This window comes from Elephas maximus, chromosome 13, assembly GCF_024166365.1.
Source record: "Elephas maximus indicus isolate mEleMax1 chromosome 13, mEleMax1 primary haplotype, whole genome shotgun sequence".
NCBI classification, from domain to species: domain Eukaryota; kingdom Metazoa; phylum Chordata; class Mammalia; order Proboscidea; family Elephantidae; genus Elephas; species Elephas maximus.
This window is the reverse complement of record NC_064831.1, coordinates 2,581,466-2,608,408: the sequence shown is the minus strand read 5'-3', so window position 1 is coordinate 2,608,408 and position 26,943 is coordinate 2,581,466.

The following is a 26,943-nucleotide window of genomic DNA, read 5'->3' as shown; positions in this document are numbered from 1 at the left end:
TTGTGTTGTTAGGGGGTTAGTGTTGTTTGATGTTAGGGGTTTAGGGTTGTTTGTTGTTAGGGGGTTAGTGTTTTTTGTTGTTAGGGTGTTAGGGTTGTTTGTTGTTAGTGGTTTAGGGTAGTTTGTTGTTAGTGGGTTAGTGTTTTTGGTTTTTAGGGTTTAGGGTTGTTTGTTGTTAGGGTGTAAGTGTTGTTTGTTGTTAGGGGGTTAGGGTTGTTTGTTGTTAGGGTGTTAGTGTTGTTTGTACTTAATAGGTTAGGGTTGTTTGTTGTTTGGTTAGGGTTGTTTGTTGTTCGGTTAGGTTTGTTTGTTGTTAGGGGTTTAGGGTTGTTTCTTGTTGGGGTTTAGTGGTTTTTGTTGGTAGGGTGTTAGTGTTGTTTGTTGTTAGGTGTTAGTGTTTTGTGTTGTTAGGGGGTTAGTGTTGTTTGATGTTAGGGGTTTAGGGTTGTTTGTTGTTAGGGGGTTAGGGTTGTTTGCTGTTAGTGGGTTAGGGTTGTTTGTTGTTAGTGGGTTAGTGTTTTTGGTTTTTAGGGGTTAGGGTTGTTTGTTGTTTGGTGGTTAGTGTTTGTTGTTAGGGGGTTAGGGTTGTTTGTTGTTAGGGTGTTAGTGTTCTTTGATGTTAGGGGTTTAGGGTTGTTTGTTGTTAGGGGGTTAGTGTTGTTTGTTGTTAGGGGGTTAGGGTTGTTTGTTGTTAGGGTGTTAGTGTTGTTTGTTGTTAGGGGGTTAGGGTTGTTTGTTCTTAGGGTGTTAGTGTTGTTTTTTGTTAGTGGGTTAGGTTTGTTTGTTGTTTGGTTAGGGTTGTTTGTTGTTAGGGGGTTAGTGTTGTTTGTTTTTAGGGGTTTAGGGTTGTTTCTTGTTGAGGTTTAGTGGTTTTTGTTGTTCGGGTGTTAGTGTTTATTGTGGTTAGGGGGTTAGTGTTTTTGGATTGTTCGGGGGTTAGATTGTTTGTTGTTACGGGGTTAGGGTTGTTTGTTGTTACGGGGTTAGTGTTGTTTCTTGTTACGGGGTTAGGGTAGTTTCTTGTTAGGGGTTTAGTGTTGTTTGTTGTTAGGGGGTTAGTGTTTGTTGTTAGGGGTTTCGGGTTGTTTCTTGTTGGGGTTTAGTGGTTTTTGTTGTTAGGGTGTTAGTGTTGTTTGTTGTTAGGGTGTTAGTGTTTTGTGTTGTTAGGGGGTTAGTCTTGTTTGATGTTAGGGGTTTAGGGTTGTTTGTTGTTAGGGGGTTAGTGTTGTTTGTTGTTAGGGTGTTAGGGTTGTTTGTTCTTAGTGGTTTAGGGTAGTTTGTTGTTAGTGGGTTAGTGTTTTTGGTTTTTAGGGGTTAGGGTTGTTTGTTGTTTCGGGATTAGTGTTTGTTGTTAGGGTGTTAGTGTTGTTTGTGGTTAGTGGGTTAGGATTTTTTGTTGTTTGGTTAGGGTTGTTTTTTGTTAGGGGGTTAGTGTTGTTTGTTGTTAGGGTGTTAGTATTTTGTGTTGTTAGGGGGTTAGTGTTGTTTAATGTTAGGGTGTTAGGGTTGTTTGCTGTTAGTGGTTTAGGGTTGTTTGTTGTTAGTGGGTTAGTTTTTTTGGTTTTTAGGGGTTAGGGTTGTTTGTTGTTTGGGGGTTAGTGTTTGTTGTTAGGGGTTTAGGGTTGTTTGTTGTTAGGGGGTTAGTGTTGTTCGTTCTTAGGGGGTTAGGGTTGTTTCTTGTTACGGGGTTAGTGTTGTTTGTTGTTACGGGGTTAGGGTAGTTTCTTGTTCGGGGTTTAGTGTTGTTTTTTGTTAGGGGGTTAGTGTTTGTTGTTAGGGGTTTAGGGTTGTTTGTTGTTAGGGTGTTAGTGTTGTTTGTTGTTAGGGACTTAGGGTTGTTTGTTGTTAGGGTGTTAGTGTTGTTTGTGGTTAGTGGGTTAGGATTTTTTGTTGTTTGGTTAGGGTTGTTTTTTGTTAGGGGGTTAGTGTTGTTTGTTGTTAGGGTGTTAGTATTTTGTGTTGTTAGGGGGTTAGTGTTGTTTGTTGTTAGGGGTTTCGGGTTGTTTCTTGTTGGGGTTTAGTGGTTTTTGTTGTTAGGGTGTTAGTGTTTTGTGTTGTTAGGGGGTTAGTGTTGTTTGATGTTAGGGGTTTAGGGTTGTTTGTTGTTAGGGGGTTAGTGTTGTTTGTTGTTAGGGTGTTAGTGTTGTTTCTTGTTAGTGGTTTAGGGTTGTTTGTTGTTAGTGGGTTAGTGTTTTTGGTTTTTAGGGGTTAGGGTTGTTTGTTGTTTGGGGGTTAGTGTTTGTTGTTAGGGGGTTAGGGTTGTTTGTTGTTAGGGTGTTTGTGTTCTTTGATGTTAGGGGTTTAGGGTTGTTTGTTGTTAGGGGGTTAGTGTTGTTCGTTGTTAGGGGGTTAGGGTTGTTTCTTCTAACGCTGTTAGTGTTGTTTGCTGTTACGGGGTTAGGGTAGTTTCTTGTTAGGGGTTTATTGTTGTTTGTTGTTAGGGGGTTAGTGTTTGTTGTTAGGGGTTTAGGGTTGTTTCTTGTTGGGGTTTAGTGGTTTCTGTTGTTAGGGTGTTAGTGTTGTTTGTTGTTAGGGTGTTAGTGTTTTGTGTTGTTAGGGGGTTAGTGTTGTTTCATGTTAGGGGGTAAGGGTTGTTTGTTGTTAGGGGGTTAGTGTTGTTTGTTGTTAGGGTGTTAGGGTTGTTTGTTGTTAGTGGGTTAGGGTTGTTTGTTGTTAGTGGGTTAGTTTTTTTGGTTTTTAGGGGTTAGGGCTGTTTGTTGTTAGGGGGTTAGGGTTGTTTGTTGTTAGGGTGTTAGTGTTCTTTGATGTTAGGGGTTTAGGGTTGTTTGTTGTTAGGGGGTTAGTGTTGTTTGTTGTTAGGGGGTTAGGGTTGTTTGTTGTTAGGGTGTTAGTGTTGTTTGTTGTTAGGGGGTTAGGGTTGTTTGCTGTTAGGGTGTTAGTGTTGTTTGTTGTTAGTGGGTTAGGGTTTTTTGTTGTTTGGTTAGGGTTGTTTGTTGTTAGGGGGTTAGTGTTGTTTGTTCTTAGGGGTTTAGAGTTGTTTCTTATTGGGGTTTAGTGGTTTTTGTTGTTAGGGTGTTAGTGTTGTTTGTTGTTAGGGTGTTAGTGTTTTGTGATGTTAGGGGGTTAGTGTTGTTTGATGTTAGGTGTTTAGGGTTGTTTGTTGTTAGGGGGTTAGTGTTGTTTGTTGTTAGGGTGTTAGGGTTGTTTGTTGTTAGTGGGTTAGGGTTGTTTGTTGTTAGTGGGTTTGTGTTTTTGGTTTTTAGGGGTTAGGGTTGTTTGTTGTTTGGGGGTTAGTGTTTGTTGTTAGGGGGTTAGGGTTGTTTGTTCTTAGGGTGTTAGTGTTCTTTGATGTTAGGGGTTTAGGGTTGTTTGTTGTTAGGGGGTTAGAGTTGTTTGTTGTTAGGGGGTTAGGTTTGTTTGTTGTTAGGGTGTTAGTGTTGTTTGTTGTTAGGGAGTTAGTGTTTTGTGATGTTAGGGTGTTAGTGTTGTTTGATGTTAGGGGTTTAGGGTTGTTTGTTGTTAGGGGGTTAGAGTTGTTTGTTGTTAGGGGGTTAGGTTTGTTTGTTGTTAGGGTGTTAGTGTTGTTTGATGTTAGGTGTTTAGGGTTGTTTGTTGTTAGGGTGTTAGGGTTGTTTGTTGTTAGTGGGTTAGGGTTGTTTGTTGTTAGTGGGTTTGTGTTTTTGGTTTTTAGGGGTTAGGGTTGTTTGTTGTTTGGGGGTTAGTGTTTGTTGTTAGGGGGTTAGGGTTGTTTGTTGTTAGGATGTTAGTGTTCTTTGATGTTAGGGGTGTAGGGTTGTTTGTTGTTAGGGGATTAGTGTTGTTTGTTGTTGGGGGGTTAGGGTTGTTTGTTGTTAGGGTGTTAGTGTTGTTTGTTGTTAGGGGTTAGGGTTGTTTGTTGTTAGGGTGTTAGTGTTGTTTGCTGTTAGTGGGTTAGGGTTTTTTGTTGTTTGGTTACGATTGTTTGTTGATAGGGGGTTAGTGTTGTTTGTTGTTAGGGGGTTAGTGTTGTTTGTTGTTAGGGGTTTAGGGTTGTTTGTTGTTGGGGTTTAGTGGTTTTTGTTGTTAGGGTGTTAGTCTTTATTGTGGTTAGGGGGTTAGAGTTGTTGGTTGTTCGGGGGGTTAGGATTGTTTGTTGTTAAGGGGTTAGGGTTGTTTGTTGTTTGGGGTTTAGGGTTGTTTGTTGTTTGGGGGTTAGGGTTGTTTGTTGTTAGGGTGTTAGTGTTTTGTGTTGTTAGGGGGTTAGTGTTGTTTGATGTTAGGGGTTTAGGGTTGTTTGTTGTTAGGGGGTTAGTGTTTTTTGTTGTTAGGGTGTTAGGGTTGTTTGTTGTTAGTGGTTTAGGGTAGTTTGTTGTTAGTGGGTTAGTGTTTTTGGTTTTTAGGGTTTAGGGTTGTTTGTTGTTAGGGTGTAAGTGTTGTTTGTTGTTGGGGGTTGGGGTTGTTTGTTAGGGTGTTAGTGTTGTTTGTACTTAATAGGTTAGGGTTGTTTGTTGTTTGGTTAGGGTTGTTTGTTGTTCGGTTAGGGTTGTTTGTTGTTAGGGGTTTAGGGTTGTTTCTTGTTGGGGTTTAGTGGTTTTTGTTGGTAGGGTGTTAGTGTTGTTTGTTGTTAGGTGTTAGTGTTTTGTGTTGTTAGGGGGTTAGTGTTGTTTGATGTTAGGGGTTTAGGGTTGTTTGTTGTTAGGGGGTTAGGGTTGTTTGCTGTTAGTGGGTTAGGGTTGTTTGTTGTTAGTGGGTTAGTGTTTTTTGTTTTTAGGGGTTAGGGTTGTTTGTTGTTTGGTGGTTAGTGTTTGTTGTTAGGGGGTTAGGGTTGTTTGTTGTTAGGGTGTTAGTGTTCTTTGATGTTAGGTGTTTAGGGTTGTTTGTTGTTAGGGGGTTAGTGTTGTTTGTTGTTAGGGGGTTAGGGTTGTTTGTTGTTAGGGTGTTAGTGTTGTTTGTTGTTAGGGGGTTAGGGTTGTTTATTGCTGGGGTGTTAGTGTTGTTTTTTGTTAGTGGGTTAGGTTTGTTTGTTGTTTGGTTAGGGTTGTTTGTTGTTAGGGGGTTAGTGTTGTTTGTTTTTAGGGGTTTAGGGTTGTTTCTTGTTGAGGTTTAGTGGTTTTTGTTGTTCGGGTGTTAGTGTTTATTGTGGTTAGGGGGTTAGTGTTTTTGGTTGTTCGGGGGTTAGATTGTTTGTTGTTAGGGGGTTAGGGTTGTTTGTTGTTACGGGGTTAGTGTTGTTTCTTGTTACGGGGTTAGGGTAGTTTCTTGTTAGGGGTTTAGTGTTGTTTGTTGTTAGGGGGTTAGTGTTTGTTGTTAGGGGTTTCGGGTTGTTTCTTGTTGGGGTTTAGTGGTTTTTGTTGTTAGGGTGTTAGTGTTGTTTGTTGTTAGGGTGTTAGTGTTTTGTGTTGTTAGGGGGTTAGTCTTGTTTGATGTTAGGGGTTTAGGGTTGTTTGTTGTTAGGGGGTTAGTGTTGTTTGTTGTTAGGGTGTTAGGGTTGTTTGTTCTTAGTGGTTTAGGGTAGTTTGTTGTTAGTGGGTTAGTGTTTTTGGTTTTTAGGGGTTAGGGTTGTTTGTTGTTTGGGGGTTAGTGTTTGTTGTTAGGGGTTTAGGGTTGTTTGTTGTTAGGGGGTTAGTGTTGTTCGTTGTTAGGGGGTTAGGGTTGTTTCTTGTTACGGGGTTAGTGTTGTTTGTTGTTACGGGGTTAGGGTAGTTTCTTGTTCGGGGTTTAGTGTTGTTTTTTGTTAGGGGGTTAGTGTTTGTTGTTAGGGGTTTAGGGTTGTTTGTTGTTAGGGTGTTAGTGTTGTTTGTTGTTAGGGACTTAGGGTTGTTTGTTGTTAGGGTGTTAGTGTTGTTTGTGGTTAGTGGGTTAGGATTTTTTGTTGTTTGGTTAGGGTTGTTTTTTGTTAGGGGGTTAGTGTTGTTTGTTGTTAGGGTGTTAGTATTTTGTGTTGTTAGGGGGTTAGTGTTGTTTAATGTTAGGGTGTTAGGCTTGTTTGTTGTTAGTGGGTTAGGGTTGTTTGTTGTTAGTGGGTTAGTTTTTTTGGTTTTTAGGGGTTAGGGTTGTTTTTTGTTTGGGGGTTAGTGTTTGTTGTTAGGGCATTAGGGTTGTTTGTTGTTAGGGTGTTAGTGTTCTTTGATGTTAGGGTGTTAGTGTTGTTTGATGTTAGGGGTTTTGGGTTGTTTGTTGTTAGGGGGTTAGAGTTGTTTGTTGTTAGGGGGTTAGGTTTGTTTGTTGTTAGGGTGTTAGTGTTGTTTGTTGTTAGGGTGTTAGTGTTTTGTGATGTTAGGGTGTTAGTGTTGTTTGATGTTAGGGGTTTAGGGTTGTTTGTTGTTAGGGGGTTAGTGTTGTTTGTTGTTAGGGTGTTAGTGTTGTTTGTTGTTAGTGGGTTAGGGTTGTTTGTTGTTAGTGGGTTAGTGTTTTTGGTTTTTAGGGGTTAGGGTTGTTTGTTGTTTGGGGGTTAGTGTTTGTTGTTAGGGGGTTAGGGTTTTTTGTTGTTTGGTTAGGATTGTTTGTTGTTAGGGGGTTAGTGTTGTTTGTTGTTAGGGGGTTAGTGTTGTTTGTTGTTAGGGGTTTAGGGTTGTTTCTTGTTGGGGTTTAGTGTTTTTTGTTGTTAGCGTGTTAGTCTTTATTGTGGTTAGGGGGTTAGTGTTGTTGGTTGTTCAGGGGTTAGGATTGTTTGTTGTTAGGGGCTTAGGGTTGTTTGTTGTTTGGGGGTTAGGGCTGTTTGTTGTTACGGGGTTAGTGCTGTTTGTTGTTACGGGGTTAGGGTAGTTTCTTGTTAGGGGTTTAGTGTTGTTTGTTGTTAGGGGGTTAGTGTTTGTTGTTAGGGGTTTCGGGTTGTTTCTTGTTGGGGTTTAGTGGTTTTTGTTGTTAGGGTGTTAGTGTTTTGTGTTGTTAGGGGGTTAGTGTTGTTTGATGTTAGGGGTTTAGGGTTGTTTGTTGTTAGGGGGTTAGTGTTGTTTGTTGTTAGGGTGTTAGGGTTGTTTCTTGTTAGTGGTTTAGGGTTGTTTGTTGTTAGTGGGTTAGTGTTTTTGGTTTTTGGGGTTAGGGTTGTTTGTTGTTTGGGGGTTAGTGTTTGTTGTTAGGGGGTTAGGGTTGTTTGTTGTTAGGGTGTTTGTGTTCTTTGATGTTAGGGGTTTAGGGTTGTTTGTTGTTAGGGGGTTAGTGTTGTTCGTTGTTAGGGGGTTAGGGTTGTTTCTTCTAACGGGGTTAGTGTTGTTTGCTGTTACGGGGTTAGGGTAGTTTCTTGTTAGGGGTTTATTGTTGTTTGTTGTTAGGGGGTTAGTGTTTGTTGTTAGGGGTTTAGGGTTGTTTCTTGTTGGGGTTTAGTGGTTTTTGTTGTTAGGGTGTTAGTCTTTATTGTGGTTAGGGGGTTAGAGTTGTTGGTTGTTCGGGCGGTTAGGATTGTTTGTTGTTAAGGGGTTAGGGTTGTTTGTTGTTTGGGGTTTAGGGTTGTTTGTTGTTTGGGGGTTAGGGTTGTTTGTTGTTACGGGTTAGTGTTGTTTGTTGTTACGGGGTCAGGGTATTTTCTTGTTAGGGGTTCAGTGTTGTTTGTTGTTAGGGTGTTAGTGTTTTGTGTTGTTAGGGGGTTAGGGTTGTTTGATGTTAGGGGTTTAGGGTTGTTTTTTGGTAGTGGGTTAGTGTTTTTGGTTTTTAGGGTTTAGGGTTGTTTGTTGTTAGGGTGTTAGTGTTGTTTGTTGTTAGGGGGTTAGGGTTGTTTGTTGTTAGGGTGTTAGTGTTGTTTGTACTTAATAGGTTAGGGTTGTTTGTTGTTTGGTTAGGGTTGTTTGTTGTTCGGTTAGGGTTGTTTGTTGTTACGGGTTTAGGGTTGTTTCTTGTTGGGGTTTAGTGGTTCTTGTTGGTAGGGTGTTAGTGTTGTTTGTTGTTAGGTGTTAGTGTTTTGTGTTGTTAGGGGGTTAGTGTTGTTTGATGTTAGGGGTTTAGGGTTGTTTGTTGTTAGGGGGTTAGTATTGTTTGTTGTTAGGGTGTTAGGGTTGTTTGTTGTTAGTGGGTTAGGGTTGTTTGTTGTTAGTGGGTTTGTGTTTTTGGTTTTTAGGGGTTAGGGTTGTTTGTTGTTTGGGGGTTAGTGTTTGTTGTTAGGGGGTTAGGGTTGTTTGTTCTTAGGGTGTTAGTGTTCTTTGATGTTAGGGGTTTAGGGTTGTTTGTTGTTAGGGGGTTAGTGTTGTTTGTTGTTGGGGGGTTAGGGTTGTTTGTTGTTAGGATGTTAGTGTTGTTTGTTGTTAGGGGGTTAGGGTTGTTTGTTGTTAGGGTGTTAGTGTTGTTTGCTGTTAGTGGGTTAGGGTTTTTTGTTGTTTGGTTAGGATTGTTTGTTGTTAGGGGGTTAGTGTTGTTTGTTGTTAGGGGGTTAGTGTTGTTTGTTGTTAGGGGTTTAGGGTTGTTTCTTGTTGGGGTTTAGTGGTTTTTGTTGTTAGGGTGTTAGTCTTTATTGTGGTTAGGGGGTTAGAGTTGTTGGTTGTTCGGGGGGTTAGGATTGTTTGTTGTTAAGGGGTTAGGGTTGTTTGTTGTTTGGGGTTTAGGGTTGTTTGTTGTTTGGGGGTTAGGGTTGTTTGTTGTTACGGGTTAGTGTTGTTTGTTGTTACGGGGTTAGGGTATTTTCTTGTTAGGGGTTCAGTGTTGTTTGTTGTTAGGGTGTTAGTGTTTTGTGTTGTTAGGGTGTTAGTGTTGTTTGATGTTAGGGGTTTAGGGTTGTTTGTTGTTAGGGGGTTAGTGTTGTTTGTTGTTAGGTTGTTAGGGTTGTTTGTTGTTAGGTTGTTAGGGTTGTTTTTTGTTAGGGTGTTAGGGTTGTTTGTTGTTAGTGGGTTAGGGTTGTTTGTTGTTAGTGGGTTAGTGTTTTTGGTTTTTAGGGGTTACGGTTGTTTGTTCTTAGGGGGTTAGTGTTTGTTGCTAGAGGGTTAGGGTTGTTTGTTGTTAGGGTGTAAGTGTTCTTTGATGTTAGGGGTTTAGGGTTGTTTGTTGTTAGGGGGTTAGTGTTGTTGGTTGTTCGGGGGTTAGGATTGTTTGTTGTTAGGGGGTTAGGGTTGTTTGTTGTTTGGGGGTTAGGGCTGTTTGTTGTTACGGGGTTAGGGTAGTTTCTTGTTAGGGGTTTAGTGTTGTTTGTTGTTAGGGGGTTAGTGTTTGTTGTTAGGGGTTTCGGGTTGTTTCTTGTTGGGGTTTAGTGGTTTTTGTTGTTAGGGTGTTAGTGTTTTGTGTTGTTAGGGGGTTAGTGTTGTTTGATGTTAGGGGTTTAGGGATGTTTGTTGTTAGGGGGTTAGTGTTGTTTGTTGTTAGGGTGTTAGGGTTGTTTCTTGTTAGTGGTTTAGGGTTGTTTGTTGTTAGTGGGTTAGTGTTTTTGGTTTTTAGGGGTTAGGGTTGTTTGTTGTTTGGGGGTTAGTGTTTGTTGTTAGGGGGTTAGGGTTGTTTGTTGTTAGGGTGTTTGTGTTCTTTGATGTTAGGGGTTTAGGGTTGTTTGTTGTTAGGGGGTTAGTGTTGTTCGTTGTTAGGGGGTTAGGGTTGTTTCTTCTAACGGGGTTAGTGTTGTTTGCTGTTACGGGGTTAGGGTAGTTTCTTGTTAGGGGTTTATTGTTGTTTGTTGTTAGGGGGTTAGTGTTTGTTGTTAGGGGTTTAGGGTTGTTTCTTGTTGGGGTTTAGTGGTTTTTGTTGTTAGGGTGTTAGTCTTTATTGTGGTTAGGGGGTTAGAGTTGTTGGTTGTTCGGGCGGTTAGGATTGTTTGTTGTTAAGGGGTTAGGGTTGTTTGTTGTTTGGGGTTTAGGGTTGTTTGTTGTTTGGGGGTTAGGGTTGTTTGTTGTTACGGGTTAGTGTTGTTTGTTGTTACGGGGTCAGGGTATTTTCTTGTTAGGGGTTCAGTGTTGTTTGTTGTTAGGGTGTTAGTGTTTTGTGTTGTTAGGGGGTTAGGGTTGTTTGATGTTAGGGGTTTAGGGTTGTTTTTTGGTAGTGGGTTAGTGTTTTTGGTTTTTAGGGTTTAGGGTTGTTTGTTGTTAGGGTGTTAGTGTTGTTTGTTGTTAGGGGGTTAGGGTTGTTTGTTGTTAGGGTGTTAGTGTTGTTTGTACTTAATAGGTTAGGGTTGTTTGTTGTTTGGTTAGGGTTGTTTGTTGTTCGGTTAGGGTTGTTTGTTGTTACGGGTTTAGGGTTGTTTCTTGTTGGGGTTTAGTGGTTCTTGTTGGTAGGGTGTTAGTGTTGTTTGTTGTTAGGTGTTAGTGTTTTGTGTTGTTAGGGGGTTAGTGTTGTTTGATGTTAGGGGTTTAGGGTTGTTTGTTGTTAGGGGGTTAGTATTGTTTGTTGTTAGGGTGTTAGGGTTGTTTGTTGTTAGTGGGTTAGGGTTGTTTGTTGTTAGTGGGTTTGTGTTTTTGGTTTTTAGGGGTTAGGGTTGTTTGTTGTTTGGGGGTTAGTGTTTGTTGTTAGGGGGTTAGGGTTGTTTGTTCTTAGGGTGTTAGTGTTCTTTGATGTTAGGGGTTTAGGGTTGTTTGTTGTTAGGGGGTTAGTGTTGTTTGTTGTTGGGGGGTTAGGGTTGTTTGTTGTTAGGATGTTAGTGTTGTTTGTTGTTAGGGGGTTAGGGTTGTTTGTTGTTAGGGTGTTAGTGTTGTTTGCTGTTAGTGGGTTAGGGTTTTTTGTTGTTTGGTTAGGATTGTTTGTTGTTAGGGGGTTAGTGTTGTTTGTTGTTAGGGGGTTAGTGTTGTTTGTTGTTAGGGGTTTAGGGTTGTTTCTTGTTGGGGTTTAGTGGTTTTTGTTGTTAGGGTGTTAGTCTTTATTGTGGTTAGGGGGTTAGAGTTGTTGGTTGTTCGGGGGGTTAGGATTGTTTGTTGTTAAGGGGTTAGGGTTGTTTGTTGTTTGGGGTTTAGGGTTGTTTGTTGTTTGGGGGTTAGGGTTGTTTGTTGTTACGGGTTAGTGTTGTTTGTTGTTACGGGGTTAGGGTATTTTCTTGTTAGGGGTTCAGTGTTGTTTGTTGTTAGGGTGTTAGTGTTTTGTGTTGTTAGGGTGTTAGTGTTGTTTGATGTTAGGGGTTTAGGGTTGTTTGTTGTTAGGGGGTTAGTGTTGTTTGTTGTTAGGTTGTTAGGGTTGTTTGTTGTTAGGTTGTTAGGGTTGTTTTTTGTTAGGGTGTTAGGGTTGTTTGTTGTTAGTGGGTTAGGGTTGTTTGTTGTTAGTGGGTTAGTGTTTTTGGTTTTTAGGGGTTACGGTTGTTTGTTCTTAGGGGGTTAGTGTTTGTTGCTAGAGGGTTAGGGTTGTTTGTTGTTAGGGTGTAAGTGTTCTTTGATGTTAGGGGTTTAGGGTTGTTTGTTGTTAGGGGGTTAGTGTTGTTGGTTGTTCGGGGGTTAGGATTGTTTGTTGTTAGGGGGTTAGGGTTGTTTGTTGTTTGGGGGTTAGGGCTGTTTGTTGTTACGGGGTTAGGGTAGTTTCTTGTTAGGGGTTTAGTGTTGTTTGTTGTTAGGGGGTTAGTGTTTGTTGTTAGGGGTTTCGGGTTGTTTCTTGTTGGGGTTTAGTGGTTTTTGTTGTTAGGGTGTTAGTGTTTTGTGTTGTTAGGGGGTTAGTGTTGTTTGATGTTAGGGGTTTAGGGATGTTTGTTGTTAGGGGGTTAGTGTTGTTTGTTGTTAGGGTGTTAGGGTTGTTTCTTGTTAGTGGTTTAGGGTTGTTTGTTGTTAGTGGGTTAGTGTTTTTGGTTTTTAGGGGTTAGGGTTGTTTGTTGTTTGGGGGTTAGTGTTTGTTGTTAGGGGGTTAGGGTTGTTTGTTGTTAGGGTGTTTGTGTTCTTTGATGTTAGGGGTTTAGGGTTGTTTGTTGTTAGGGGGTTAGTGTTGTTCGTTGTTAGGGGGTTAGGGTTGTTTCTTCTAACGGGGTTAGTGTTGTTTGCTGTTACGGGGTTAGGGTAGTTTCTTGTTAGGGGTTTATTGTTGTTTGTTGTTAGGGGGTTAGTGTTTGTTGTTAGGGGTTTAGGGTTGTTTCTTGTTGGGGTTTAGTGGTTTCTGTTGTTAGGGTGTTAGTGTTGTTTGTTGTTAGGGTGTTAGTGTTTTGTGTTGTTAGGGGGTTAGTGTTGTTTCATGTTAGGGGGTAAGGGTTGTTTGTTGTTAGGGGGTTAGTGTTGTTTGTTGTTAGGGTGTTAGGGTTGTTTGTTGTTAGTGGGTTAGGGTTGTTTGTTGTTAGTGGGTTAGTTTTTTTGGTTTTTAGGGGTTAGGGCTGTTTGTTGTTAGGGGGTTAGGGTTGTTTGTTGTTAGGGTGTTAGTGTTCTTTGATGTTAGGGGTTTAGGGTTGTTTGTTGTTAGGGGGTTAGTGTTGTTTGTTGTTAGGGGGTTAGGGTTGTTTGTTGTTAGGGTGTTAGTGTTGTTTGTTGTTAGGGGGTTAGGGTTGTTTGCTGTTAGGGTGTTAGTGTTGTTTGTTGTTAGTGGGTTAGGGTTTTTTGTTGTTTGGTTAGGGTTGTTTGTTGTTAGGGGGTTAGTGTTGTTTGTTCTTAGGGGTTTAGAGTTGTTTCTTATTGGGGTTTAGTGGTTTTTGTTGTTAGGGTGTTAGTGTTGTTTGTTGTTAGGGTGTTAGTGTTTTGTGATGTTAGGGGGTTAGTGTTGTTTGATGTTAGGTGTTTAGGGTTGTTTGTTGTTAGGGGGTTAGTGTTGTTTGTTGTTAGGGTGTTAGGGTTGTTTGTTGTTAGTGGGTTAGGGTTGTTTGTTGTTAGTGGGTTTGTGTTTTTGGTTTTTAGGGGTTAGGGTTGTTTGTTGTTAGGGGGTTAGGGTTGTTTGTTCTTAGGGTGTTAGTGTTCTTTGATGTTAGGGGTTTAGGGTTGTTTGTTGTTAGGGGGTTAGTGTTGTTTGTTGTTGGGGGGTTAGGGTTGTTTGTTGTTAGGGTGTTAGTGTTGTTTGTTGTTAGGGGGTTAGGGTTGTTTGTTGTTAGGGTGTTAGTGTTGTTTGCTGTTAGTGGGTTAGGGTTTTTTGTTGTTTGGTTAGGATTGTTTGTTGTTAGGGGGTTAGTGTTGTTTGTTGTTAGGGGGTTAGTGTTGTTTGTTGTTAGGGGTTTAGGGTTGTTTCTTGTTGGGGTTTAGTGGTTTTTGTTGTTAGGGTGTTAGTCTTTATTGTGGTTAGGGGGTTAGAGTTGTTGGTTGTTCGGGGGGTTAGGATTGTTTGTTGTTAAGGGGTTAGGGTTGTTTGTTGTTTGGGGTTTAGGGTTGTTTGTTGTTTGGGGGTTAGGGTTGTTTGTTGTTACGGGTTAGTGTTGTTTGTTGTTACGGGGTTAGGGTATTTTCTTGTTAGGGGTTCAGTGTTGTTTGTTGTTAGGGTGTTAGTGTTTTGTGTTGTTAGGGGGTTAGTGTTGTTTGATGTTAGGGGTTTAGGGTTGTTTGTTGTTAGTGGGTTAGTGTTTTTGGTTTTTAGGGTTTAGGGTTGTTTGTTGTTAGGGTGTTAGTGTTGTTTGTTGTTAGGGGGTTAGGGTTGTTTGTTGTTAGGGTGTTAGTGTTGTTTGTACTTAATAGGTTAGGGTTGTTTGTTGTTTGGTTAGGGTTGTATGTTGTTCGGTTAGGGTTGTTTGTTGTTACGGGTTTAGGGTTGTTTCTTGTTGGGGTTTAGTGGTTCTTGTTGGTAGGGTGTTAGTGTTGTTTGTTGTTAGGTGTTAGTGTTTTGTGTTGTTAGGGGGTTAGTGTTGTTTGATGTTAGGGGTTTAGGGTTGTTTGTTGTTAGGGGGTTAGGGTTGTTTGCTGTTAGTGGGTTAGGGTTGTTTGTTGTTAGTGGGTTAGTGTTTTTGGTTTTTAGGGGTTAGGGTTGTTTGTTGTTTGGTGGTTAGTGTTTGTTGTTAGGGGGTTAGGGTTGATTGTTGTTAGGGTGTTAGTGTTCTTTGATGTTAGGGGTTTAGGGTTGTTTGTTGTTAGGGGGTTAGTGTTGTTTGTTGTTAGGGGGTTAGGGTTGTTTGTTGTTAGGGTGTTAGTGTTGTTTGTTGTTAGGGGGTTAGGGTTGTTTGTTGCTGGGGTGTTAGTGTTGTTTTTTGTTAGTGGGTTAGGTTTGTTTGTTGTTTGGTTAGGGTTGTTTGTTGTTAGGGGGTTAGTGTTGTTTGTTTTTAGGGGTTTAGGGTTGTTTCTTGTTGAGGTTTAGTGGTTTTTGTTGTTCGGGTGTTAGTGTTTATTGTGGTTAGGGGGTTAGTGTTTTTGGTTGTTCGGGGGTTAGATTGTTTGTTGTTAGGGGGTTAGGGTTGTTTGTTGTTACGGGGTTAGTGTTGTTTCTTGTTACGGGGTTAGGGTAGTTTCTTGTTAGGGGTTTAGTGTTGTTTGTTGTTAGGGGGTTAGTGTTTGTTGTTAGGGGTTTCGGGTTGTTTCTTGTTGGGGTTTAGTGGTTTTTGTTGTTAGGGTGTTAGTGTTGTTTGTTGTTAGGGTGTTAGTGTTTTGTGTTGTTAGGGGGTTAGTCTTGTTTGATGTTAGGGGTTTAGGGTTGTTTGTTGTTAGGGGGTTAGTGTTGTTTGTTGTTAGGGTGTTAGGGTTGTTTGTTTTTAGTGGTTTAGGGTAGTTTGTTGTTAGTGGGTTAGTGTTTTTGGTTTTTAGGGGTTAGGGTTGTTTGTTGTTTCGGGGTTAGTGTTTGTTGTTAGGGTGTTAGTGTTGTTTGTGGTTAGTGGGTTAGGATTTTTTGTTGTTTGGTTAGGGTTGTTTTTTGTTAGGGGGTTAGTGTTGTTTGTTGTTAGGGTGTTAGTATTTTGTGTTGTTAGGGGGTTAGTGTTGTTTAATGTTAGGGTGTTAGGGTTGTTTGTTGTTAGTGGGTTAGGGTTGTTTGTTGTTAGTGGGTTAGTTTTTTTGGTTTTTAGGGGTTAGGGTTGTTTGTTGTTTGGGGGTTAGTGTTTGTTGTTAGGGGTTTAGGGTTGTTTGTTGTTAGGGGGTTAGTGTTGTTCGTTGTTAGGGGGTTAGGGTTGTTTCTTGTTACGAGGTTAGTGTTGTTTGTTGTTACGGGGTTAGGGTAGTTTCTTGTTCGGGGTTTAGTGTTGTTTTTTGTTAGTGGGTTAGTGTTTGTTGTTAGGGGTTTAGGGTTGTTTGTTGTTAGGGTGTTAGTGTTGTTTGTTGTTAGGGACTTAGGGTTGTTTGTTGTTAGGGTGTTAGTGTTGTTTGTGGTTAGTGGGTTAGGATTTTTTGTTGTTTGGTTAGGGTTGTTTTTTGTTAGGGCGTTACTGTTGTTTGTTGTTAGGGTGTTAGTATTTTGTGTTGTTAGGGGGTTAGTGTTGTTTAATGTTAGGGTGTTAGGGTTGTTTGTTGTTAGTGGGTTAGTTTTTTTGGTTTTTAGGGGTTAGGGTTGTTTGTTGTTTGGGGGTTAGTGTTTGTTGTTAGGGCGTTAGGGTTGTTTGTTGTTAGGGTGTTAGTGTTCTTTGATGTTAGGGGTTTAGGGTTGTTTGTTGTTAGGGGGTTAGAGTTGTTTGTTGTTAGGGGGTTAGGTTTGTTTGTTGTTAGGGTGTTAGTGTTGTTTGTTGTTAGGGAGTTAGTGTTTTGTGATGTTAGGGTGTTAGTGTTGTTTGATGTTAGGGGTTTAGGGTTGTTTGTTGTTAGGGGGTTAGGTTTGTTTGTTCTTAGGGTGTTAGTGTTGTTTGTTGTTAGGGTGTTAGTGTTTTGTGATGTTAGGGTGTTAGTGTTGTTTGATGTTAGGGGTTTAGGGTTGTTTGTTGTTAGGGGGTTAGGGTTGTTTGTTGTTAGGGGGTTAGTGTTGTTTGCTGTTAGGGGGTTAGGGTTGTTTGTTGTTAGGGTGTTAGTGTTGTTTGTTGTTAGGGGGTTAGGGTTGTTTGTTGTTATGGTGTTAGTGTTGTTTGTTGTTAGTTTGTTAGAGTTTTTTGTTGTTTGGTTAGGGTTGTTTGTTGTTAGGGAGTGGTGTTGTTTGTTGTTAGGGGTTTAGGGGTGTTTCTTGTTGGGGTTTAGTGGTTTTTGTTGTTAGGGTGTTAGTGTTGTTTGATGTTAGGGGGTTAGTGTTGTTTGTTGTTAGGGGGTTAGTGTTTTTTGTTGTTAGGGTGTTAGGGTTGTTTGTTGATTGTGGGTTAGGGTGGTTTGTTGTTAGTGGGTTAGTGTTTTTGGTTTTTAGGAGTTAGTGTTGTTTCTTGCTTGGGGGTTAGTGTTTGTTGTTAGGGGGTTAGTTTTGTTTGTTGTTAGGGTGTTAGTGTTGTTTCTTGTTAGGGGGTTAGGGTTGTTTGTTGTTAGGGGGTTAGTGTTGTTTGTTCTTAGGGGTGTAGAGTTGTTTCTTATTGGGGTTTAGTGGTTTTTGTTGTTAGGGTGTTAGTGTTGTTTGTTGTTAGGGGGTTAGGGTTGTTTATTGCTGGGGTGTTAGTGTTGTTTTTTGTTAGTGGGTTAGGTTTGTTTGTTGTTTGGTTAGGGTTGTTTGTTGTTAGGGGGTTAGTGTTGTTTGTTTTTAGGGGTTTAGGGTTGTTTCTTGTTGAGGTTTAGTGGTTTTTGTTGTTCGGGTGTTAGTGTTTATTGTGGTTAGGGGGTTAGTGTTTTTGGTTGTTCGGGGGTTAGATTGTTTGTTGTTAGGGGGTTAGGGTTGTTTGTTGTTACGGGGTTAGTGTTGTTTCTTGTTACGGGGTTAGGGTAGTTTCTTGTTAGGGGTTTAGTGTTGTTTGTTGTTAGGGGGTTAGTGTTTGTTGTTAGGGGTTTCGGGTTGTTTCTTGTTGGGGTTTAGTGGTTTTTGTTGTTAGGGTGTTAGTGTTGTTTGTTGTTAGGGTGTTAGTGTTTTGTGTTGTTAGGGGGTTAGTCTTGTTTGATGTTAGGGGTTTAGGGTTGTTTGTTGTTAGGGGGTTAGTGTTGTTTGTTGTTAGGGTGTTAGGGTTGTTTGTTCTTAGTGGTTTAGGGTAGTTTGTTGTTAGTGGGTTAGTGTTTTTGGTTTTTAGGGGTTAGGGTTGTTTGTTGTTTGGGGGTTAGTGTTTGTTGTTAGGGGTTTAGGGTTGTTTGTTGTTAGGGGGTTAGTGTTGTTCGTTGTTAGGGGGTTAGGGTTGTTTCTTGTTACGGGGTTAGTGTTGTTTGTTGTTACGGGGTTAGGGTTGTTTCTTGTTAGGGTGTTAGTGTTGTTTGTTGTTAGGGGGTTAGGGTTGTTTGTTGTTAGGGTGTTAGTGTTGTTTGTTGTTAGTTTGTTAGAGTTTTTTGTTGTTTGGTTAGGGTTGTTTGTTGTTAGGGAGTGGTGTTGTTTGTTGTTAGGGGTTTAGGGGTGTTTCTTGTTTGGGTTCAGTGGTTTTTGTTGTTAGGGTGTTAGTGTTGTTTGTTGTTAGGGTGTTAGTGTTTTGTGTTGTTAGGGGGTTAGTGTTGTTTGATGTTAGGGTGTTAGTGTTGTTTGTTGTTAGGGGGTTAGTGTTTTTTGTTGTTAGGGTGTTAGGGTTGTTTGTTGATTGTGGGTTAGGGTGGTTTGTTGTTAGTGGGTTAGTGTTTTTGGTTTTTAGGAGTTAGTGTTGTTTCTTGCTTGGGGGTTAGTGTTTGTTGTTAGGGGGTTAGTTTTGTTTGTTGTTAGGGTGTTAGTGTTCTTTGATATTAGGGGTTTAGGGTTGTTTGTTGTTAGTGGGTTAGTGTTCTTTGTTTTTAGGGGGTTAGGGTTGTTTGTTGTTTGGGTGTTAGGGTTGTTTGTTTTTACGGGGTTAGTGTAGTTTCTTGTTAGGGGTTTAGTGTAGTTTGTTGTTAGGGGGTTAGTGTTTGTTGTTAGGGGTTTAGGGTTGTTTCTTGTTGGGGTTTAGTGGTTTTTGTTGTTAGGGTGTTAGTGTTGTTTGTTGTTCGGGTGTTAGTGTTTTGTGTTGTTAGGGGGTTAGTGTTGTTTGATGTTAGGGGTTTAGGGTTGTTTGTTGTTAGGGGGTTAGTGTTGTTTGTTGTTAGGGGGTTAGGGTTGTTTGTTGTTAGGGTATTAGTGTTGTTTGTTGTTAGGGGGTTAGGGTTGTTTGTTGTTAGGGTGTTAGTGTTGTTTGTTGTTAGTAGGTTAGGGTTTTTTGTTGTTTGGTTAGGGTTGTTTGTTGTTAGGGGGTTAGTGTTGTTTGTTCTTAGGGGTTTAGGGTTGTTTCTTGTTGGGGTTTAGGGGTTTTTGTTGTTAGGGTGTTAGTGTTGTTTGTTGTTAGGGTGTTAGTGTTTTGTGTTGTTAGGGGGTTAGTGTTGTTTGATGTTAGGGGTTTAGGGTTGTTTGTTGTTAGGGGGTTAGTGTTGTTTGTTGTTAGGTTGTTAGGGTTGTTTGTTGTTGGGTTGTTAGGGTTGTTTTTTGTTAGGGTGTTAGGGTTGTTTGTTGTTAGTGGGTTAGGGTTGTTTGTTGTTAGTGGGTTAGTGTTTTTTGTTTTTAGGGGTTAGGGTTGTTTGTTCTTAGGGGGTTAGTGTTTGTTGCTAGAGGGTTAGGGTTGTTTGTTGTTAGGGTGTTAGTGTTCTTTGATGTTAGGGGTTTAGGGTTGTTTGTTGTTCGGGGGTTAGTGTTGTTGGTTGTTCGGGGGTTAGGATTGTTTGTTGTTAGGGGGTTAGGGTTGTTTGTTCTTTGGGGGTTAGGGCTGTTTGTTGTTACGGGGTTAGTGTTGTTTGTTGTTACGGGGTTAGGGTAGTTTCTTGTTAGGGGTTTAGTGTTGTTTGTTGTTAGGGGGTTAGTGTTTGTTGTTAGGGGTTTCGGGTTGTTTCTTGTTGGGGTTTAGTGGTTTTTGTTGTTAGGGTGTTAGTGTTTTGTGTTGTTAGGGGGTTAGTGTTGTTTGATGTTAGGGGTTTAGGGTTGTTTGTTGTTAGGGGGTTAGTGTTGTTTGTTGTTAGGGTGTTAGGGTTGTTTCTTGTTAGTGGTTTAGGGTTGTTTGTTGTTAGTGGGTTAGTGTTTTTGGTTTTTAGGGGTTAGGGTTGTTTGTTGTTTGGGGGTTAGTGTTTGTTGTTTGGGGGTTAGGGTTGTTTGTTGTTAGGGTGTTTGTGTTCTTTGATGTTAGGGGTTTAGGGTTGTTTGTTGTTAGGGGGTTAGTGTTGTTCGTTGTTAGGGGGTTAGGGTTGTTTCTTCTAACGGGGTTAGTGTTGTTTGCTGTTACGGGGTTAGGGTAGTTTCTTGTTAGGGGTTTATTGTTGTTTGTTGTTAGGGGGTTAGTGTTGTTTGTTGTTAGGGGGTTAGGGTTGTTTGTTGTTAGGGTGTTAGTTTTGTTTGTTGTTAGGGGGTTAGGGTTGTTTGTTCTTAGGGTGTTAGTGTTGTTTGTTGTTAGTGGGTTAGTGTTGTTTGTTGTTAGGGGGTTAGTGTTTGTTGTTAGGGGTTTAGGGTTGTTTCTTGTTGGGGTTTAGTGGTTTCTGTTGTTAGGGTGTTAGTGTTGTTCGTTGTTAGGGTGTTAGTGTTTTGTGTTGTTAGGGGGTTAGTGTTGTTTCATGTTAGGGGTAAGGGTTGTTTGTTGTTAGGGGGTTAGTGTTGTTTGTTGTTAGGGTGTTAGGGTTGTTTGTTGTTAGTGGGTTAGGGTTGTTTGTTGTTAGTGGGTTAGTTTTTTTGGTTTTTAGGGGTTAGGGCTGTTTGTTGTTAGGGGGTTAGGGTTGTTTGTTGTTAGGTGTTAGTGTTCTTTGATGTTAGGGGTTTAGGGTTGTTTGTTGTTAGGGGGTTAGTGTTGTTTGTTGTTAGGGGGTTAGGGTTGTTTGCTGTTAGGGTGTTAGTGTTGTTTGTTGTTAGTGGGTTAGGGTTTTTTGTTGTTTGGTTAGGGTTGTTTGTTGTTAGGGGGTTAGTGTTGTTTGTTCTTAGGGGTTTAGAGTTGTTTCTTATTGGGGTTTAGTGGTTTTTGTTGTTAGGGTGTTAGTGTTGTTTGTTGTTAGGGTGTTAGTGTTTTGTGATGTTAGGGGGTTAGTGTTGTTTGATGTTAGGTGTTTAGGGTTGTTTGTTGTTAGGGGGTTAGTGTTGTTTGTTGTTAGGGTGTTAGGGTTGTTTGTTGTTAGTGGGTTAGGGTTGTTTGTTGTTAGTGGGTTTGTGTTTTTGGTTTTTAGGGGTTAGGGTTGTTTGTTGTTTGGGGGTTAGTGTTTGTTGTTAGGGGGTTAGGGTTGTTTGTTGTTAGGGTGTTAGTGTTCTTTGATGTTAGGGGTTTAGGGTTGTTTGTTGTTAGGGGGTTAGTGTTGTTTGTTGTTGGGGGGTTAGGGTTGTTTGTTGTTAGGGTGTTAGTGTTGTTTGTTGTTAGGGGGTTAGGTTTGTTTGTTGTTAGGGTGTTAGTGTTGTTTGCTGTTAGTGGGTTAGGGTTTTTTGTTGTTTGGTTAGGATTGTTTTTTGTTAGGGGGTTAGTGTTGTTTGTTGTTAGGGGGTTAGTGTTGTTTGTTGTTAGGGGTTTAGGGTTGTTTCTTGTTGGGGTTTAGTGGTTCTTGTTGGTAGGGTGTTAGTGTTGTTTGTTGTTAGGTGTTAGTGTTTTGTGTTGTTAGGGGGTTAGTGTTGTTTGATGTTAGGGGTTTAGGGTTGTTTGTTGTTAGGGGGTTAGGGTTGTTTGCTGTTAGTGGGTTAGGGTTGTTTGTTGTTAGTGGGTTAGTGTTTTTGGTTTTTAGGGGTTAGGGTGGTTTGTTGTTTGGTGGTTAGTGTTTGTTGTTAGGGGGTTAGGGTTGATTGTTGTTAGGGTGTTAGTGTTCTTTGATGTTAGGGGTTTAGGGTTGTTTGTTGTTAGGGGGTTAGTGTTTGTTGTTAGGGGGTTAGGGTTGTTTGTTGCTGGGGTGTTAGTGTTGTTTTTTGTTAGTGGGTTAGGTTTGTTTGTTGTTTGGTTAGGGTTGTTTGTTGTTAGGGGGTTAGTGTTGTTTGTTTTTAGGGGTTTAGGGTTGTTTCTTGTTGAGGTTTAGTGGTTTTTGTTGTTCGGGTGTTAGTGTTTATTGTGGTTAGGGGGTTAGTGTTTTTGGTTGTTCGGGGGTTAGATTGTTTGTTGTTAGGGGGTTAGGGTTGTTTGTTGTTACGGGGTTAGTGTTGTTTCTTGTTACAGGGTTAGGGTAGTTTCTTGTTAGGGGTTTAGTGTTGTTTGTTGTTAGGGGGTTAGCGTTTGTTGTTAGGGGTTTCGGGTTGTTTCTTGTTGGGGTTTAGTGGTTTTTGTTGTTAGGGTGTTAGTGTTTGTTGTTAGGGTGTTAGTGTTTTGTGTTGTTAGGGGGTTAGTCTTGTTTGATGTTAGGGGTTTAGGGTTGTTTGTTGTTAGGGGGTTAGTGTTGTTTGTTGTTAGGGTGTTAGGGTTGTTTGTTTTTAGTGGTTTAGGGTAGTTTGTTGTTAGTGGGTTAGTGTTTTTGGTTTTTAGGGGTTAGGGTTGTTTGTTGTTTCGGGGTTAGTGTTTGTTGTTAGGGTGTTAGTGTTGTTTGTGGTTAGTGGGTTAGGATTTTTTGTTGTTTGTTTAGGGTTGTTTTTTGTTAGGGGGTTAGTGTTGTTTGTTGTTAGGGTGTTAGTATTTTGTGTTGTTAGGGGGTTAGTGTTGTTTAATGTTAGGGTGTTAGGGTTGTTTGTTGTTAGTGGGTTAGGGTTGTTTGTTGTTAGTGGGTTAGTTTTTTTGGTTTTTAGGGGTTAGGGTTGTTTGTTGTTTGGGGGTTAGTGTTTGTTGTTAGGGGTTTAGGGTTGTTTGTTGTTAGGGGGTTAGTGTTGTTCGTTGTTAGGGGGTTAGGGTTGTTTCTTGTTACGGGGTTAGTGTTGTTTGTTGTTACGGGGTTAGGGTAGTTTCTTGTTCGGGGTTTAGTGTTGTTTTTTGTTAGTGGGTTAGTGTTTGTTGTTAGGGGTTTAGGGTTGTTTGTTGTTAGGGTGTTAGTGTTGTTTGTTGTTAGGGACTTAGGGATGTTTGTTGTTAGGGTGTTAGTGTTGTTTGTGGTTAGTGGGTTAGGATTTTTTGTTGTTTGGTTAGGGTTGTTTTTTGTTAGGGCGTTAGTGTTGTTTGTTGTTAGGGTGTTAGTATTTTGTGTTGTTAGGGGGTTAGTGCTGTTTAATGTTAGGGTGTTAGGATTGTTTGTTGTTAGTGAGTTAGGGTTGTTTGTTGTTAGTGGGTTAGTTTTTTTGGTTTTTAGGGGTTAGGGTTGTTTGTTGTTTGGGGGTTAGTGTTTGTTGTTAGGGCGTTAGGGTTGTTTGTTGTTAGGGTGTTAGTGTTCTTTGATGTTAGGGGTTTAGGGTTGTTTGTTGTTAGGGGGTTAGAGTTGTTTGTTGTTAGGGGGTTAGGTTTGTTTGTTGTTAGGGTGTTAGTGTTGTTTGTTGTTAGGGAGTTAGTGTTTTGTGATGTTAGGGTGTTAGTGTTGTTTGATGTTAGGGGTTTAGGGTTGTTTGTTAGGGGGTTAGAGTTGTTTGTTGTTAGGGGGTTAGGTTTGTTTGTTCTTAGGGTGTTAGTGTTGTTTGTTGTTAGGGTGTTAGTGTTTTGTGATGTTAGGGTGTTAGTGTTGTTTGATGTTAGGGGTTTAGGGTTGTTTGTTGTTAGGGGGTTAGGGTTGTTTGTTGTTAGGGGGTTAGTGTTTGCTGTTAGGGGGTTAGGGTTGTTTGTTGTTAGGGTGTTAGTGTTGTTTGTTGTTAGGGGGTTAGGGTTGTTTGTTGTTATGGTGTTAGTGTTGTTTGTTGTTAGTTTGTTACAGTTTTTTGTTGTTTGGTTAGGGTTGTTTGTTTTTCGGGAGTGGTGTTGTTTGTTGTTAGGGGTTTAGGGGTGTTTCTTGTTGGGGTTTAGTGGTTTTTGTTGTTAGGGTGTTAGTGTTGTTTGATGTTAGGGGGTTAGTGTTGTTTGTTGTTAGGGGGTTAGTGTTTTTTGTTGTTAGGGTGTTAGGGTTGTTTGTTGATTGTGGGTTAGGGTGGTTTGTTGTTAGTGGGTTAGTGTTTTTGGTTTTTAGGAGTTAGTGTTGTTTCTTGCTTGGGGGTTAGTGTTTGTTGTTAGGGGGTTAGTTTTGTTTGTTGTTAGGGTGTTAGTGTTCTTTGATGTTAGGGGTTTAGGGTTGTTTGTTTTTAGGGGGTTAGTGTTCTTTGTTTTTAGGGGGTTAGGGTTGTTTGTTGTTTGGGGGTTAGGGTTGTTTGTTGTTACGGGGTTAGGGTAGTTTCTTGTTAGGGGTTTAGTGTTGTTTGTTGTTAGGGGGTTAGTGTTTGTTGTTAGGGGTTTAGGGTTGTTTCTTGTTGGGGTTTAGTGGTTTTTGTTGTTAGGGTGTTAGTGTTGTTTGTTGTTCGGGTGTTAGTGTTTTGTGTTGTTAGGGGGTTAGTGTTGTTTGATGTTAGGGGTTTAGGGTTGTTTGTTGTTAGGGGGTTAGTGTTGTTTGTTGTTAGGGGGTTAGGGTTGTTTGTTGTTAGGGTGTTAGTGTTGTTTGTTGTTAGGGGGTTAGGGTTGTTTGTTGTTAGGGTGTTAGTGTTGTTTGTTGTTAGTAGGTTAGGGTTTTTTGTTGTTTGGTTAGGGTTGTTTGTTGTTAGGGGGTTAGTGTTGTTTGTTCTTAGGGGTTTAGGGTTGTTTCTTGTTGGGGTTTAGGGGTTTTTGTTGTTAGGGTGTTAGTGTTGTTTGTTGTTAGGGTGTTAGTGTTTTGTGTTGTTAGGGGGTTAGTCTTGTTTGATGTTAGGGGTTTAGGGTTGTTTGTTGTTAGGGGGTTAGTGTTGTTTGTTGTTAGGGTGTTAGGGTTGTTTGTTTTTAGTGGTTTAGGGTAGTTTGTTGTTAGTGGGTTAGTGTTTTTGGTTTTTAGGGGTTAGGGTTGTTTGTTGTTTCGGGGTTAGTGTTTGTTGTTAGGGTGTTAGTGTTGTTTGTGGTTAGTGGGTTAGGATTTTTTGTTGTTTGGTTAGGGTTGTTTTTTGTTAGGGGGTTAGTGTTGTTTGTTGTTAGGGTGTTAGTATTTTGTGTTGTTAGGGGGTTAGTGTTGTTTAATGTTAGGTTGTTAGGGTTGTTTGTTGATAGTGGGTTAGGGTTGTTTGTTGTTAGTGGGTTAGTTTTTTTGGTTTTTAGGGGTTAGGGTTGTTTGTTGTTTGGGGGTTAGTGTTTGTTGTTAGGGGTTTAGGGTTGTTTGTTGTTAGGGGGTTAGTGTTGTTCGTTGTTAGGGGGTTAGGGTTGTTTCTTGTTACGGGGTTAGTGTTGTTTGTTGTTACGGGGTTAGGGTAGTTTCTTGTTCGGGGTTTAGTGTTGTTTTTTGTTAGTGGGTTAGTGTTTGTTGTTAGGGGTTTAGGGTTGTTTGTTGTTAGGGTGTTAGTGTTGTTTGTTGTTAGGGACTTAGGGATGTTTGTTGTTAGGGTGTTAGTGTTGTTTGTGGTTAGTGGGTTAGGATTTTTTGTTGTTTGCTTAGGGTTGTTTTTTGTTAGGGCGTTAGTGTTGTTTGTTGTTAGGGTGTTAGTATTTTGTGTTGTTAGGGGGTTAGTGTTGTTTAATGTTAGGGTGTTAGGATTGTTTGTTGTTAGTGGGTTAGGGTTGTTTGTTGTTAGTGGGTTAGTTTTTTTGGTTTTTAGGGGTTAGGGTTGTTTGTTGTTTGGGGGTTAGTGTTTGTTGTTAGGGCGTTAGGGTTGTTTGTTGTTAGGGTGTTAGTGTTCTTTGATGTTAGGGGTTTAGGGTTGTTTGTTGTTAGGGGGTTAGTGTTCTTTGTTTTTAGGGGGTTAGGGTTGTTTGTTGTTTGGGGGTTAGGGTTGTTTGTTGTTACGGGGTTAGGGTAGTTTCTTGTTAGGGGTTTAGTGTTGTTTGTTGTTAGGGGGTTAGTGTTTGTTGTTAGGGGTTTAGGGTTGTTTCTTGTTGGGGTTTAGTGGTTTTTGTTGTTAGGGTGTTAGTGTTTATTGTGGTTAGGGGGTTAGTGTTGTTGGTTGTTCGGGGGTTAGGATTGTTTGTTGTTAGGGGGTTAGTGTTGTTTGTTGTTGGGGGTTAGGGTTGTTTGTTGTTAGGGTGTTAGTGTTGTTTGTTGTTAGGGGGTTAGGGTTGTTTGTTGTTAGGGTGTTAGTGTTGTTTGTTGTTAGTAGGTTAGGGTTTTTTGTTGTTTGGTTAGGGTTGTTTGTTGTTAGGGGGTTAGTGTTGTTTGTTCTTAGGGGTTTAGGGTTGTTTCTTGTTGGGGTTTAGGGGTTTTTGTTGTTAGGGTGTTAGTGTTGTTTGTTGTTAGGGTGTTAGTGTTTTGTGTTGTTAGGGGGTTAGTGTTGTTTGATGTTAGGGGTTTAGGGTTGTTTGTTGTTAGGGGGTTAGTGTTGTTTGTTGTTAGGTTGTTAGGGTTGTTTGTTGTTAGGGTGTTAGTGTTGTTTGTTGTTAGGGAGTTAGGGTTGTTTTTTGTTAGGGTGTTAGTGTTGTTTGCTGTTGGTGGGTTAGGGTTTTTTGTTGTTTGGTTAGGGTTGTTTTTTCTTAGGGGGTTAGTGTTGTTTGTTGTGAGGGGTTTAGGGTTGTTTCTTGTTGGGGTTTAGTGGTTTTTGTTGTTAGGGTGTTAGTGTTTATTGTGGTTAGGGGGTTAGTGTTGTTGGTTGTTCGGGGGGTTAGGATTGTTTGTTGTTAAGGGGTTAGGGTTGTTTGTTGTTTGGGGTTTAGGGTTGTTTGTTGTTTGGGGGTTAGGGTTGTTTGTTGTTACGGGTTAGTGTTGTTTGTTGTTACGGGGTTAGGGTATTTTCTTGTTAGGGGTTCAGTGTTGTTTGTTGTTAGGGGGTTAGTGTTTGCTGTTAGGGGTTTAGGGTTGTTTCTTGTTGGGGTTTAGTGGTTTCTGTTGTTAGGGTGTTAGTGTTGTTTGTTGTTAGGGTGTTAGTATTTTGTGTTGTTAGGGGGTTAGTGTTGTTTGTTGTTAGGGTGTTAGGGTTGTTTGTTGTTAGTGGGTTAGGGTTGTTTGTTGTTAGTGGGTTAGTGTTTTTGGTTTTTAGGGGTTAGGGTTGTTTGTTGTTTGGGGGTTAGTGTTTGTTGTTAGGGGGTTAGTGTTGTTTGTTGTTAGGTTGTTAGGGTTGTTTGTTGTTAGGGTGTTAGTGTTGTTTGTTGTTAGGGAGTTAGGGTTGTTTTTTGTTAGGGTGTTAGTGTTGTTTGCTGTTGGTGGGTTAGGGTTTTTTGTTGTTTGGTTAGGGTTGTTTTTTCTTAGGGGGTTAGTGTTGTTTGTTGTGAGGGGTTTAGGGTTGTTTCTTGTTGGGGTTTAGTGGTTTTTGTTGTTAGGGTGTTAGTGTTTATTGTGGTTAGGGGGTTAGTGTTGTTGGTTGTTCGGGGGGTTAGGATTGTTTGTTGTTAAGGGGTTAGGGTTGTTTGTTGTTTGGGGTTTAGGGTTGTTTGTTGTTTGGGGGTTAGGGTTGTTTGTTGTTACGGGTTAGTGTTGTTTGTTGTTACGGGGTTAGGGTATTTTCTTGTTAGGGGTTCAGTGTTGTTTGTTGTTAGGGGGTTAGTGTTTGCTGTTAGGGGTTTAGGGTTGTTTCTTGTTGGGGTTTAGTGGTTTCTGTTGTTAGGGTGTTAGTGTTGTTTGTTGTTAGGGTGTTAGTATTTTGTGTTGTTAGGGGGTTAGTGTTGTTTGTTGTTAGGGTGTTAGGGTTGTTTGTTGTTAGTGGGTTAGGGTTGTTTGTTGTTAGTGGGTTAGTGTTTTTGGTTTTTAGGGGTTAGGGTTGTTTGTTGTTTGGGGGTTAGTGTTTGTTGTTAGGGGGTTAGGGTTGTTTGTTGTTAGGGTGTTAGTGTTCTTTGATGTTAGGGGTTTAGGGTTGTTTGTTGTTAGGGGGTTAGTGTTGTTTGTTGTTAGGGGGTTAGGATTGTTTGTTGTTAGGGTGTTAGTGTTGTTTGTTGTTAGGGGGTTAGGGTTGTTTGTTCTTAGGGTGTTAGTGTTGTTTGTTGTTAGTGGGTTAGGGTTTTTTGTTGTTTGGTTAGGATTGTTTGTTGTTAGGGGGTTAGTGTTGTTTGTTGTTAGGGGGTTAGTGTTGTTAGTTGTTAGGGGTTTAGGGTTGTTTCTTGTTGGGGTTTAGTGGTTTGTGTTGTTAGGGTGTTAGTCTTTATTGTGGTTAGGGGGTTAGTGTTGTTGGTTGTTCGGGGGTTAGGATTGTTTGTTGTTAGGGGCTTAGGGCTGTTTGTTGTTTGGGGGTTAGGGCTGTTTGTTGTTACGGGGTTAGTGTTGTTTGTTGTTACGGGGTTAGGGTAGTTTCTTGTTAGGGGTTTAGTGTTGTTTGTTGTTAGGGGGTTAGTGTTTGTTGTTAGGGGTTTCGGGTTGTTTCTTGTTGGGGTTTAGTGGTTTTTGTTGTTAGGGTGTTAGTGTT